We start from the raw sequence: 16,248 nt of genomic DNA on the forward strand, positions 1-16,248 counted from the left end.
CTAGTCATAACTGCATTTATGACAGCGTCTCCTCCCCTTTTAGCTAACACTGCCATATAAGGGTTTGCAGTCGTAAGGGAATTTCGACTCCACACCTATGAACTGGTGTAAAACTCAAACTGCTCAGATCCGACTAAGATGGGCATAAATACATGGAAATGTATTTAAAATAAAAATACAAAATACTGTCTGGAAAATTTTTATTTCAATACAAATACAAAATACTGTGTGAAAAATATATATATTTAAATATAAATACAATATCTTGTATTTTGAAAATACACAAAATACATGTGAAATTGGCCATCCAGTGCAGGTATAGGTCACAGTGAATGAAGAAACTACATAGGCCTACTGACTTTTCATTCCTAACCTCATCTCTGCCCTCTCTGTCATTCTTACTTTCTTTCTGGCAATTACAAATAAACTTATGCAAAATAGCAGCCATTTATATACTTATTTCTGACCAGGTTACAATATAGTCTATTACTTGTGGTGAACACTATTAAAAAAATCATGCTGTATGTAAAACTGGGGGAACCGTTTCTGCTATAGCAAAGAATATGGATGGGCGATATGACCAAAATCTCAATTTTACTTCACAGTAACAATATATATCATGGTTTCACAATTCTCAATATCAGTTTTGATACCACAGGCTATAAACTGAATTTCAAACTCTTTTTTTAAAAGTAATTTTTTATATTTATTTTATGTAAAGTTTATAAAAGTAAAGTTTATGCTTCTATAAATTTATTAAAATTAGAAAGTTTATCTAAAATTTTAAATTAGAATAAATTTAGATTCATTTGACACTATTTACCCCTTTGTTATTATTGTTTTTTATGAGCAATACAACTAAAAACTGCAGATGTGTGTGGTGTGTCATTCATCAGTGTTTGTTTTTCCACTCCAACGTTCCAATAATTCCTGCCCACTAAAAGCTGCACGGATAAATTTGCTTACAACACAAAAGGCCCAGGGCCATCTATGCAAATGATTTAGAGACAGTTCCATCGATTCACACTTTATATCAACGCTATGATATGTAGTGTCATATGACCAAGCCCTAACATGCAGTAATGCTTTAAACACATTTGACATTTGATCAAGAATGATTGGCTAACGCTATTTTCCCACTTGTCTGTGCTCTTTTATTCTTTCATGTTAACTGAAGGCAAATCTGAATAATGCACTATTTTAATTTTAATCAACAAGTAGAATTGATCATGACATCCTCACCTTATTCCAGATTCAAATCACTGATCCAATGCTCAGTTGTAGGCTACTACAGCTCACATGCATGAATGTTGGGGTTGGGAGGGAGGGGGCGTGTCTGAACTAGTTGATGCATTTAATCAGAAGCCTACCTTGATAAAGAGGTTTACTGGCAAAAAGTATTTTATGTATTTTGAAAATACAAAAATACTCATCTTAAATGTATTTAAATACAAAATTACATTAGATTTTTTCCTACGACTTTAAAATACAAAATCCAAAATAGTTCCAATTCCAGGGCAAATTACCTACTGTTTTTCGGAAAACACAACGGTCCTCTGAGAAATCTAATGAGAATGTCTGTGATTGCTGATGTTGTATTATCCTAATGCTTCTCCTCATGTGTTTTGACCTACCTGAGATACCGTCTGCGCACCAATCTTCTGCAATGCTTTAATTTCGTTTCGATATGGATGGTATCCAACGAAAAAAAGAAAATAGGCTATACAATTAATAAATAGAGCCAAGTCGCGGAAACTGCGAAGACTGCTCATTTTTATAGGCTATGTCAGGTAAGAGTAAGGCTACTTGTCTAGATTCCTCTGCTCACTTATTTATCAACAGCCACTGCTATAAACTCGTGAAGTTTACTTAAATGTTTTTTTATTTTTTTATAATCAATTAAAATCATATCAATAGATAATACATTAAAAAAAAGACATATACGTGACGCACGCACAGCACATGACCTTCTGTAACGTCCCGCCTACTCCTAATAAACACGGAGATGTTAGTCGCGTCCGAATCGGTAGCCTACATGAAATCACAGACGTGATAAGATTCACGTGATAAGTGATAAGAATTGTAACTCAAACGTCGTTTAGAAAACTAGTCGCGTTGATAAAAAATAAAAAAATTCCTTGTGCCTGTAGGAGGCAGATTCTTGTGCCTATTGATACAAAAAAAAATTCCTTGTGCCTGTGTGTCCTTGTGGTGGGGACAATCGCAATAGGTTACACTGGAATTTCTCAAGTCTTGCCACAACATGCACTGAGCTATTTTGTTCGGTTTCATGTGCCCTCATTGACTATAATTGTGCAGTTATTGCAAGTTATTACTACGATGAGGTCATTTTTTTTTGTGGTTTGTTATACAAAATGTTAGCTGAGCTGAAAGGTCAGGTAAGAAAAAAATAGTGAACCCTTGTAGAGAATGCCACACATAGCAACAGTTCAGTGGACGCTTGATTTTGGTGATAGCCTACACTTTGACACATGTGAGCCGTAGGTGTTTAACCTTCTAGAGTTGCACCACACCTAAAAACACCCACATAACCAGTCCCTTCAGATCCATATCTTCCCTCCCCCACACCCATCTTGCAACACATCAATCTTTATTCACTCTGACTTTCTTTTATCAACAGCTGCAATCTGTTCTAGTTTCTCTTTGTTTGACCTTTTACTCCTCCCTTTTATTTACATTATTTTTATAATCTCCTGTCAAGTAGTTAAAAAACTTCTCTCTTTCTTTCACTCTCTCTATGTCAGTCTCTCTTTCTGTGCAGGCCTCAACAGGCAGATACTTTTTTGAGGATACCAACAACAGAAACTCAAGGGATTACAAGGGCTGATGCTCTGGTCAAGCCTCTCCATAAGCCTCCTACATCTGCACTCATTCGGTCACATATTGCTCCTGAATTTCATTTCCCATTTATGGATAAGAATTTTTCTGAATTGCTAAAACACATTTCTCAAAAACATCACCCACTTTTTAAGCACAAAACCAAATCTTCAAACTACATTGAGAGAACATCTGACTCTTCTGGTAAAATCAAACATTTCCTCAAAAACATTTTATCTGTGCTCAAAATCAAATAATGCTTTCCAATCTTACACACAGCCAGTCAAAATATAAACACTACAGATCATTCATTAGGCACTATACATCAAAAAATGGAGAACGTAGCATTTAGAGCATGCAGTTACAGAAAAGAAGTATTGTAACACAGTAAACAAAGTTTGCAATTACGTAAAAAAAAGTATAGTAATTGAAACTTACAGTAAAAAGATGAATAAATTGTATACTGTATACACTGCAAGTATAGTATTGTACTGAATATTACTGAATGTCTGTATATTCAGCACTTGCATACTGTAAAAATGCAGTAGTCCAACTGCAAAAGCCAAAAAGGTTTTGCAACACGAGTGCATCACAGTGCAATATGTGTTTTAGTGAGTGATATTTTTTTTTGCACAAAAAAACAGAAAGAGTCATTTGGCTTTTCTCATGAAGTAAGCTTGCTTGGTAACACACCTGGTACAGCACTGATTTTGTGAGGCAGAAAGATCAGTTATAGGATTCCTGTGAAAAATGAGTCAAGATAAAAGAGCTCGAAGACTTGTAGAAACAAGCTATAATAGCATGGTTGCCCTTTTGTTTCATGCATGGGGAGGGTTTGATGTAAGTGGTAAGTTTATTTACATATAAACTTATATTTATTTACATATAACGCGATATAGCATTAACCATTTAGCGTCATTCACCAGACATTCATTTCTGATCTGCCATGTTACAACAACTAACGTAATAAATTGTTGCCAGATTATCGTTCATAATTATTGGCCCCCGCACCGGATGGACTGGCGACAAGTTAACGCGGTTGGGGGCTTGGGTGGACGCTTCCTTTAACTCACACTGAGCCCTGTCCCATGTGTTTTTCCAATGGTTTGCAAAAAACATACGTAGTAGTTAGTAGTTACAGTACTTAGTTTTACATAGGCCTATTAGAGCCACTTTAAATGTGTATAAACCATTTAGAGCCAAAAACCTGCAAAGATTTACAGTAGGCTAATGTCAAAACATAATGTCTGACTTTTTTCATTATAAAGTGTGAAAGTGTGCTGTTTTTATCTTTTATCTATGATCTATTTCTTCATAAAATATTGCCATAACTCAATGTGGGCAGGTCTATTCAGCCATATTACATACCATTTTCCAAGTACATTTGTGAGATGCCTAACATTCTTGAAAATTTTTACATTTTCAAAATGAACTCAATTTAACTTCATTTTCGCATGCACACACACAAACTGCATGAAATTGCAAAAGACATATGCATACACGTACAACTTGCACCAATATGTGCAAATGGAGTGTGTTTGTATCTCTGTTTTACTTTTTTTTTAAATGCTTATGCTCTAAAAGTAGTTCTTGAGGCCCACTCAGTGAAACCATTCACTCATGTACCTAATCTTCAGACCAAGTCTGCAAAATTGCAAGCACATTATATGCTTTACACTCGATTTGCATTTGTAAAACAAACTTTTTGCAAAATGCTAAACACAGTTCTCTACATTAGACACGTCAAAACTAACAGCTCCAACACTATCTCACGACCAATTCATACGAATTTGTACGAGTGATAAAAAGGTGGCTAATTCGTATGAATTCGTACGACCTCACTCGTACGAATTTGTATGATTTGTCTAAACCCACGTGATGGGCAGGTTTAGGGGCGGGGTCAGGGGTAGGTCATTCGTATGAATTCTTACGAATTGGGTAATTCGTAAAATATGTACGATTTAGCAAAAATCGCACTAATTCGTACGAGTGAGGTCGTATGAATTCGTACGAATTAGCCACCTTGTAGAATTCGTACGGATTGCCGTGAGATCAGGCTGACAGCTCTTGTGTTGCGTGTAGAAAACACTGCCATTTAAATGCCACAATAATTGCCTACACCCAACGATCATGTGGGGAAACACTTATACATAAATATAACATAAAAACTAAATGTTTTGAGAAACAAATACATTTTTGACCCTTGCATTTCTCTTTATTACAATTCAGATTGTTTCAAAGCAGCTTCACAATAACAAATTCCAATTCTGCTTTAAAGCAGCTCTAACAAGCCAATAGTGTCATTATTCAGCTCAAGTTCAGTGTTGATTCAGTTTAGTTCAATAGCTGTAAAGTTTATCAATTGTGCATATACTGTATGTCCAGTGTATTTGTGCATACATGTATATGTGTGACAAACTCCTGTGTGCTCCACTGCACAATGAACAAGCAAAACACACAAGATAGTTGTGTTCTACAGTTTTCACATCTGTGTGTAGTTTGGCGTATATGTGGCTAATCATTTAATGGGTTTGTGTGTAGAGTTACTATGCAAAAACACAATTTTTAGAAGAGTTAAAATAGTTTTGAATGAAGTGTTTGCTTTTGCAAGAGATGTGTTCATCTCAGCCAATCACAATTTGGAAAATTAGCAGCTTTCCTCATTCTTTCGACAATTCTTGTTGTGTCCCTCCCTCTCCAAAACTGCATCTCCACCATATTTTCACAGCACTTTTTACTGTTGTAGTTCCACAGCTTGTAAATAAGTACATTTGCATGCAGAATTATAATTGCAGCAGGTTTTTGCATAGTCGAGCAACAGTGTTCATTTCTCTGTCCGATTATACATGATACAGCGTAATTGAATGTCTTTCGGAGCATGCCCACGAAATAAGACCAACTATTATGATTAATGTGTATACTTGCTGGATGAAGCAGAGCTATTATTGCATTATCTCAGTCCTGTGACGAATTCACAAAATAATTATGGGTACGAATTTAGTTGGTCTAAAGTGCTTAAATGGTATTTTATAAAGGTGAATTATTGCTTTAGTCAAATTTAAAATCTACCCTTTAAATGTCCCTTCCATTGCAGACAGCAAACAAAACCTAATTACATCTCTCTTAATCACTTTGATAAACATTCTCAAATGTGAATCTGTGAAACACAATACACAGGCTAAAACAAACTTGATCTAGGGCAGGAGGTCAGTGCAGAAAGAAAACAAACTGGGGAAAGCCCACTTATAGCCTGCTTTTTGTAAACGCATATGTGTAAACTACTGCTGTGGTCCCAAAACTCTCTATAGAATGTATTGTGTGTGTGTGTGTGTGTGTATGTGTGTGTGTGTGTGTGTTTGAGAGAGCGAGAGAGAGAGAGAGAGAGAGAGAGAGCGAGCAAGGAGTTGTGTTCAGCATAAGGGCCCCTCATCAAGATTATGACAGAACCTGTTGTCCCCCCCCCCCCCACACACACACACATTTTGACATTCGTGAAGGACAAAACAAGGACAATTTCTTTACATAATAAATTTGCATAATGTTTACTGACATGCTGGTATTTAATTCCTTTGGCCATAGAAATACAGATAATATTTCAATTTTTTATTGAGGCGAAAGTGTTTTCAGTGTATTTTTAGAGTCATTGCACAGTGGGCAGAGCACATGCAGATGGCTTGACACTTTCTTGTATGCTCTCTACTGTCCTATTCTGTCTACAAATGTAGTTGAGGAAATGCATAGTTCTTAAAACTTTTGGAAGTACTCTTGAAAAGCTACTGAGGTTTGTCTGCAGAACAGGTTGCTTGCAAGATCACACAGAGACTAAAGCATTATGTGAACATTTGAAAACTCTATTGTTCATTTTCCATTTCTCCCAGCAGAGGAATTAAATTTTTTGGCTCTGGATTTGCATTTTGTCTTTCTCGTGTTAAAGAGCCTTGAGTAACAGGTTTGCAGTTTCTTGCATTCCTTTTACTTGGCTGCAGGGGCACATCATACATCTTTCTGCACTCTCATTCTCTTTTAGCTGATGGATATTTCTGACAGGTGTGTCTCATTCTTAAGGTGTGCTAAACAATGAAAGTAGCTATTTCAGTTATTCTGCTCCATTCTCACAATCAATTGCTCATTAAGTGTTAAGGTCCACCCGATACTGGAATGAAACTTGAGAAACCAACAAACCAAGGAGCTGAAATGACTGGCTCAAAGTTTTCTTTGGGAAAATGTTTCAGTTGCATTAGATTTATTTTAGTTAACGCTTCTGCATTTATTTACAAATCTACAAGGGTGTACTGCAAGTGATACTGCAAAATTCACTCATGTGAATGCAATGATTAAGTATACTGTAGGTTTTAGCCACATAGTGCATAATGCATATAGTGGGATCCAAAAGTTTCAGATCACATATAAACCTTGAAATAAACATGGTTGAATGTGATCCTTTTTTAAATAAATATATTTCAAATATTATTTTTTATATTTTTTATTTAAACTTATAAAATTAGCCATTTTTAGGGTTAAAACAAAACAATGAAGATGCAATTTTGTGCTAATCTGCACTATTTATTGGTTACCATTTAAATGTAAGCAAATTTGTGACACTGACTATGTAAAGTCCTTTGCACAAAAGGTCAGATTTAAAAAAAAAAACTTAAATCTTAAGATTTTAACTTTGCTAAGATTATTTGGATCATTCTCAAGTCATTCTGGTGTGGGTTTACTCTGTAGAGTAAGGTAAATGGAACATTCCTTTGAACTTACATATGTGTATGAGGTCAATGTGTTTCCAACACAAGACTGCTGCTGCAAGCCTGCCAGAGCTGTTTGTGCATGTGTGTGTGTGTGCGTGGTCCAGGTATTCCATATGTTGTGGGGACCAAACGTTCCAACAAAGATAGTAAGAATTTGACATTGTTGGAACAAAATTCCTATTTATTTTTATTTTCATTGAAAACTTAAAAACACAGACCCCCGTTTTTTACAGACAACTTACACTGACTTATCTTAAAATATGTCTGTGCCATGTTTTTTTAAGGCACATTTATAAAAGCTACTTTAATGCCCTAATTGAACTAAAGCCTAATCCTGGCTTAATCTAAGCCCTGTCTGTGAAACCAGGCTAGAATGTTTTTCATAGGGATGCACCGATACGAAAATTTTGACCGATACTGATAACCGATAATTCTTTTTATGTGAAAGCCGATAACTGATACATCGGCAGATAAATCCAAATCCAAATTTTTATATAAATTTTGAGAGCCTGATTACGAAAACAAAAATCTCACCATTAAAAGCCATGTCTCAAGCACACAATTATAATGTTTTCATTATCATTTTATGTAGCCTATATGACAGACTTGCACTACACATGTTGCACTTTACAGTATTTTTCTTTTTTGAAGGGATTCAAATCGTATTTCAAGCAATTCAAAAACATCATGGAGAACAGTGCACATCTGAAGTGTCTCAGCTGAATTAAATAATCTGTTATATATTGGCTTTAATATATCGGGCAAATTTTTTTATTGGGCCTATAACGCTAACATTGATAGTGATCAAATATTGTCCGAGATCGATACGATATTTATAATAAAATCATTATGAAAATCACCTTTAAAGTTGTCCATTTATGTTCGCGTTTGTGCTGCTACAAAATACTGCAAAATGTGCTGCTACAAAATATCCTCATGGAAAACGATCTTTACTAAATATCCTAATGATTTTTGGCATTAAAGAAAAATCGATATTTTTACCCATACAATGTATTGTTGGCTATTGCCACAAATATACCCGTGCTACTTGTGACTGGTTTTGTGATCCAGAGTTACATATGACCTTATTGCTTTTTTCTTCTAGCTTTTTTTTTTTGCATGGGCGAGGGTGAAAGATCTTATAAAGGGTTGGAATGTAACATTAGGTGTTATTTGTTTTGTATAACTCGTTTTTTTTCTTCAATCTGGTTAATCTTTTAAACACTGTCACACTTTAAGATACACACACCTTCTTGTGACAACTACTTGTATGACCTGTGTACTTAAGTTCACTTAGTTTTCTTAGTTGTCAATGCTGAAAACTGAAGGAGCTTATTTAGTGACATTTCCCTTCTGCAAGAAGCGGTAAATCCTTACACTTGTCTATCTTTGAGACAGTGGCGGCTTTGTTCAAGGCCTGTCAGCTAATCAAACTTCCAGTGTCCCATAAAGGCGAGTGTAACCTGTATGGGTGTAGATGTGTGTGGAGGGAGTGTCCACTTGTCCAAACACATACCCTCATCAGGGGTGATGGGGGGGTTAAATCTTTGATTAATGTAGTGGCACATATGAGTGTGATAAGTAGTATACTTTTTTTATATACACAGAATATGTAAAGAAATAAAAATAAACTACAAGAGTGAAACTAGTAATCCCCTCGACACTCCACCCGCATTTTATGAGTTTGGATGACTGCACTCAGAAAGAGATAAGCTTGAGGAACGCCTCAGCATGGTATGATCCACACCCATGGGGATGTGACATTAACAGAGTTATGAATAACTGGGTAACTAAAGACTGAAATAAAGGATGGGGAGGGGGAGGGGGAGGGGGTATCAAAAAGTAATAAGAACACTGTGTATGCACAAATACAAGTGCAACAGATTAGACAGAGTAGAACAGATAACAAGCAGCAGATGTTTCAGTGGCATTGGGCAAGAAAAGCTTGAGTTTGCATGTTCTACTGTGAGGTTGATATGGTGAAAGTGCTTGGCTATGGTTGGCATGTGTTACCAACAGGGGTGTGTATGAATTGTGACTGTATGTTGCCATGGAAATTGTCTTTGGAATATAAGTGGAAACAATGATTTTAGACATAAATTACCACATAATTCTCCCCCACATCCCACCCCCTTTAACAGAAAAAAGGTAGAACTAGAAAGGCTGGAGTTACATAAGAAGACTGATAGGTAATTATCTCAGTATGTATATTACTTAGGAAAACAATGACTGAAATGCATGATTCACTTCAAAAAATGAGTTTATATGGCAAAAGACAGTCAAACATATTTATAAATATATAATCCAGACTGAAAACCAGAGGGGACAGAGCTTTTTCAGTAACATGTCCTAAGCTCTGGAATTCTCTTCCTCTCAATATTAAAGCAGCTAGCTCTATCGAGAAATTTAAATCACTTTTAAAAACTCATCTTTTTGCACTGGCTTTTAACGAAAGCTGAGCTGTGATATTCTTAATATTGTTTGTACCATAGTTTTATTTGTTGTTTGTTTTTATTATTTTTTGGTATATTCTGTTTTAGAAGGTTTTTTCTTCTTTCTTTTCGGTTAATTGTTATGCTTTCTATCTTATGCTGTTACCTGTATCTGTACAACACTTTGGGGCAGTAGTGACTGCTTGTAAATGTGCTTTATAAATAAACTTTGACCTTTGACCTTTAAAGTAAATTTAAGCTACAGAAGTAGATTCACAGTGGGCTTTAGTCTTATGAATGGGGAGCATATGATGTGAATCAAATGGAGAGTAGGACTGAAAGCTCACTGTGTTACTGTGAATGGGAAGTCTTCGTCATAAACTCTGTGGTTGCTAGGCACTGAAAAACAAAAAGCAACAAGAGTAAATGCTACAGGAATACCCTCTTCTGACTGTTGAGACAAGTCAGGTCTAATATATTTTATCCTTTGTAAAGAAATATGATCTGACTGCTTTATGCTAACACTTCAAAATAGGAATCCAAAATTAATTTTAGAATAGAGAAGCACTTCCATGAGAAAGACATTCTGTGGTCATGTCACTGTTGACTGCTGGATTATAGGGGCATTACCATATGACGGGAAAATATGACTGTATCTGCTACTGATGTAGAAATCAACAGTTTTCCACCACCCAGCCATCCTTCTCTGACTTCATCTCTCTGACTCCTTCACTACATAAAAGACTGTCAAGACTAGACAATGTAGTTTAGGGAGTCTCCTCTAAGTTAAGACTGGCTCACACTAAAAGATTTTTAAAATCTTATCCGTTTTTAAATAGTCAGAGTCCACAAACATGACGATGAAAAAAATCATAGATTTACCAGTGTGAAGTTTCGCAATGTGACCTAGCATAGGAAATCTCGGCTCGTGGACCTTTCCTGTTCCCATCCCCCCCTCTCCAACTTTGTTTCCTGTCAACTAACTGTCCTGTCATAATAAAGGCAAAAAAGGAAAGAAATGCTGATGCTGAATTAAAGGTCCCATGACATGAAAATGTCACTTTATGAGGTTTTTTAACATTAATATGAGTTCCCCTAGCCTGCCTATGGTCCCCCAGTGGCTAGACATTTTAATGGGTGTAAACCAAGCCCTGGGTATTTTTGAGAAAATGAAAGCTCAGATGGGCGAATCTAGAATCTTCCCTTTATGTCGTCATAAGGGGAAAGGTCACCTCCCTTTTCTCTTCTTTGCCCGCAAAGAGCCCGCCCATGAGAAAATGAGCTGCGTGAGCGCGATATTGGTTTTTCCTGGAGAGACATCATGGTTTGCAAACGAGCGAAGCATGGCAGTTGCTCAGTGTTTGGATGTACAAATGAACACAAAAGTATTTTTTTAGTTCCTTCATCCGAGCCTCTGAAGAACCAGTGGGTTATGTGAATTTCTGATGTGTAATTGTTCAAGTTCAGACAGATAATCTTTCTCTCAAAATCGTTCAATACTGTTTATGCATCAGTAAATCAAGCCAGGGACTAAACGATCAACTTCACATCGTTTCTCTTGGTAGGATGAAAATAATCTTATTTAAACTGTGATTAAAATATATACAGAAAGTGATCAAAGAACAATCCCTTTCCAGTCGCCCAAGCTGTCAATCACACAGCGCGAGTTTATCTGGACACTTGCCAAAACTCGTTATGAAATCAGTGATGCTGTTACGCTGCACAACGAAGCTCTTACTGTCCTTACCTCATGTTTGCATTGGTGAAATCATTAGTGAGAGTGCAGAAACTGCGTTGCAATGATAAGATCTTCATTCACGCGATCAACAGGCTGTCATCTGCTCAGTGCTCATCACTGCAACCTTTTATGTGATGGGAATAGATCTAAATACTTAACAAACTTCTCACGATTCGTTAATCTCTATAGCTGTAATAGTAAAAACAATAGCTGTAATAGTAAAAGTATTCGAGAGAGTTCCACATGTAATGCTAGCTATTTCATATGCAAGCATGTCAGCCAATCACAGCAGTGGGCGTTTACACTGAAGTCTCACAGCAGACACGCCCCTTCAAACAGAGCGTTCAAATCAGAGGCTAAAATCAGGCTAGGAAAAATGCCTTTTATTTCTAAATTATTAAAAAAAAATCTTAAAAACATACTAACATTATAAGGGCACCCCAGGAAACATTATAAAAGAATAAAATAATCCATGTCATGGGACTTTTAAATGAAATAAAAATGTAGGATTTTAAACCATTTAAGAAATATTTTTTATTAAATATGTATAAAATTAAAGGGAGGGGGGGGGGGGGGTTATACAGTAGGTCATAGAGAAAATATAAATCAACTTTGCTCATCTCATCTGTGTGCTATTTTTAAGTTTAAGTACTATTATATTTTATTACTTCATTTTTAACTGCACCTTTTTAGGCTTACACTTGTCTTGTGTACCTATCATAATATGGACAGCTCTGAACCTGTTTTATTTGAAAACAGAATTGATTATATGAACGAGTAATTGCTCAACATCATGTTGAACAAGTAGGTAATTGCTCCCTGTATAATGATATCCGAGTGAGTAGTACATGGCCATTAGCTATTGGCAATGAACTGTCTTAAAGCAAATCCTTTCATTCGTGAAGTTTTAAAGTCTGCCTGGAGCTGCAATAATATTCAAACACTCGTAAATTTCCATCTCACTCTATTTTTTATTTCTGTTCTTCCCTGTGTGTATCTTGTGCATTTTTATAGAATGAATCACATATATTGTGAAAAAAGTGAACCTTGTCATTTCTTTTGGTCAAATTTAGTTGCCTAACCATTCCAGCTGTTTTTAATTTATTGGCCTTTTGAAATGGTGTATAAATGTCAGAAATGCTCTTAAAACAACAAAGTCTTAAATTTCTAAGGGTAGATTCACTTAGTTTCTGTATAGGTCAGGCTGTATCTTAAAATCTAAAGTCTAAAAAAACATTTCCACATTTATTACAACGAGAAAATGCTGCTTTTTACTTATTTTATCATGTTTTTAATATGAAAAGGTCCACAAATATCTATATTTAAAATGTTTTATAGGCTACTGGATTTTCATAAATATGTAAGCAGAAAACATACAAATGTTTTAACAGCAAAAATGTCAAACCATGCATGTTTTTGATTAACATAAATAATAATTAATGGATTGCATAAAATAAAATTATTTTAAAAAAAACTCAATACATATGCCCTGACATTACATTTATTAGGGGGTGGGGGTGTGGTGGGTGGGGCTTTTTGGGTAAAGTCCACCTTCAAAATATAGTTGAACCTGGCCTCCCCAATTTGTGTGTGTGCAATATTTTTCCCCTAATCTTTATTGAGTTCAATAGTAAATCTGTTGCGATTATGGGTGTGCCTGAATCCCATAAAAGGCGGCTCTGTAAAATGGCAGACTAAGATGATTGTGACTGTTTAAATGAGCACCCTCATTGTTTCAAGGTACGTTGGTTCACAGCATTTTCAGAAGTTGGCACCTCGCTGAGTGAGTAATGAGATACTCCAGAGTGAGTTCTCTAAACAAACACCCATCCACTATAAGAAGGCATGCTCATGTTATGAGGTAGGAGAGGGAGGAGAAAAGAGGCATGTAGAGACAGAGCCATTGATACACTTCATGAACTCCTTGGCCTTTGAAACAAAACAAACAACAAATGACATTTTAATAGATACAAAAGTATTCTGGCTCAGTGCTGCACTTATAGTCACGATGAATTACATTTTTTATACCATCTCTATTGTAGTTTTTAATTACATGATATCTGAAGAAATGGTTTGGTAGACCCCTAACATAGACCCACCAACTTAAATAACTTAATAACAGCCACAAACTAAAATTCTTACTGCAAAATTACTTCTTACCTCTAAATTACTAACATTTACATTTGTGTGTGTGTGTGTGTGTGTGTGTGTGTGTGTGTGTGTGTGTGTGTGTGTGTGTGTGTGTGTGTGCGTGTGTGTGTGTGTGCGTGTGTGCGTGTGTGTGTGTGTGTGTGTGTGTGTGAATTCATTAAGTTTTAGGGTGTTTCTGGATCCACCTAATAGATTGCAAACACACTGATGGTCATTATGAGTGTTGTAAGAAAAGTCTTGCCTGTGCAGATGCATGGTGTACTTTTGTTTAGGTGTTGGTTGTGGGTCTTTATATTATTAGGTCTCACTTTCGTTAACATTATTGCGTGTGCACAAAATATCTGGTACATATCATGATGGCCTTTAAAAGAAAAGGTTTGACAAAAACAGTTTTGAGTTGATGGAATGTGTGTGATTAGTGACACCTTTTTATTCAGTGCTTCTTAAGAAGCTCAGTCATGCCAAGCTGGGACAGGTTTAGCAAATTATGGGAAGTGGGCTTCAGTCTACCCTCCATAATCTGGAAATACAGACCCGACTGGTTTCATTCATCTGAATTCTTACTATAGAAACCTGAGATCTAAATTAAATGTAGTTTTGCATATTGGGTACAAAGCTGGTTGGATCCAGTCTCTGTTGATGTTTCTCATGAAGTCCCAAATAAGTCTTTACAAAACAATGCTGTTTTTGCATGATCAGCATACACATCTTTTACTATTAAGAAAACATTGTGTAAACTATTAAAATTCTCCATTCCATTCTCCATTTACTAAAAATAATAATAATTAAAAAAAACCTGCTTTTATGCAAATTACACATACCACAGCATCTACAAGTCAAGTAAATCCAGGTATTCAACATTTAACAGTAGACAGACATGTTCTGTTCTTGATAATGTTTAAAGATCAGTTCCAAAGATTTGAAAGATCTGACTGTGGTGTTTTTCAAAGTGAGTCCTTTTCAAAGTGGGTTGAAATGGAAATACTGAATGTATCATCCATGAATAGGACAATGAAAAGATAATAACATCCCATCCCCACATGCATTATTAAAAATTCAAATGAATGATTGTTCTGTTCAGTTGTGTTTTTGTTGTATTGACTTTTGTTTTGCACGCTTTTAAAATGCAGAAAGGTGTTTTGTCTGTTTCTCTTGTTAATTCCCTTCAGAGAAACTACTGCGACTAGACTTAGAAACAAGATTTTGGCTTTATTTTATCAGATCTAGACTATTCGGTGCCATTAAAATACATATCAGAAGATATTCTGTTCTGTACTACCACTGTTTGATCTGCAAATATGGCGCTCGTCTGAAAATGATTCCACCCTTGTGACTGACTGGTGGCCTAGCTGCATACTTTACAGTCTTTTTGTCTTTTGTCTCTTACTGAAATAAATCTGTATTGAAAAAAAATTATTGTTTTTTTATAAACAATAAAAAATAATAATTATAAAAAAAAAAAATTTGTATTTCAAAGCATCATTTCAAAGGTGTTTTTAGTGTCAGTTGATGACCCTAATAAAGGGTGTGTCCATTCTTGTCACTAGTACTTAAACTAGGAATGTGCCAGATCTCTCATCAACAAACATGGCAAGTGCTACAGAAATAAAGGTAACTTGACTTGTATGCATATTCAGTATATATTACAAAATAAACAAATGCAAGGGTCATTTCTTTCTGAAAACATTGAGTTTTGATTTTGAAGTGATCAAGTTATGTATAAGTCATCTACAAGTTTCGCATGATCATTGGGTGTAGGTAATTGGGAAATTATTGTGGTATTTAAATGGCAGTGTTTTCTACATGAAAATCAAGAGCTGTTAGTTTTGAGTGACATGTCTAATGCAGAAAACTGTGTTTAGCATTTTGCAAAAAGTTTGTTTAACAATTGCAAACTGAGTGTAAAGCATATAATGAGTGAATTTTTTCACTGAGTGGTCTCAAGAACCACTAGTGTGTAAGCATTTAAAAAAAAACCTGTAAAACATAAATGCTCATTTGTGTTCGATATATTTTCGTGTGTGTGTGTGTGTGTGCATATTATTTACTAAGATATCTACTGCCATCACCCTCAACACAGAAATATTTGCATATGCTTTTCACAATATTAGCAAAGAAAATGCGTGTGCTTACTACATTGCAGTAATTCCAAGGTGCCAAGCCCTGTTACATTACCAAAGCAAATAATGTACACATTGGAAAATATGCATAATACACCCTAACTTCAGATCTGCTAAACTTGCAAACACAAAAACATGCTTGCACACCAATATGTGCACATGAATAATTTCCAAAAAGTTGATGATGAGTCTGCACCCTGCAGATAGCTTACAGTCTC

This window comes from Abramis brama, assembly GCF_963993115.1.
Source record: "Abramis brama genome assembly, chromosome: 11".
In the NCBI taxonomy this organism is placed as follows: Eukaryota; Metazoa; Chordata; class Actinopteri; order Cypriniformes; family Leuciscidae; genus Abramis; species Abramis brama.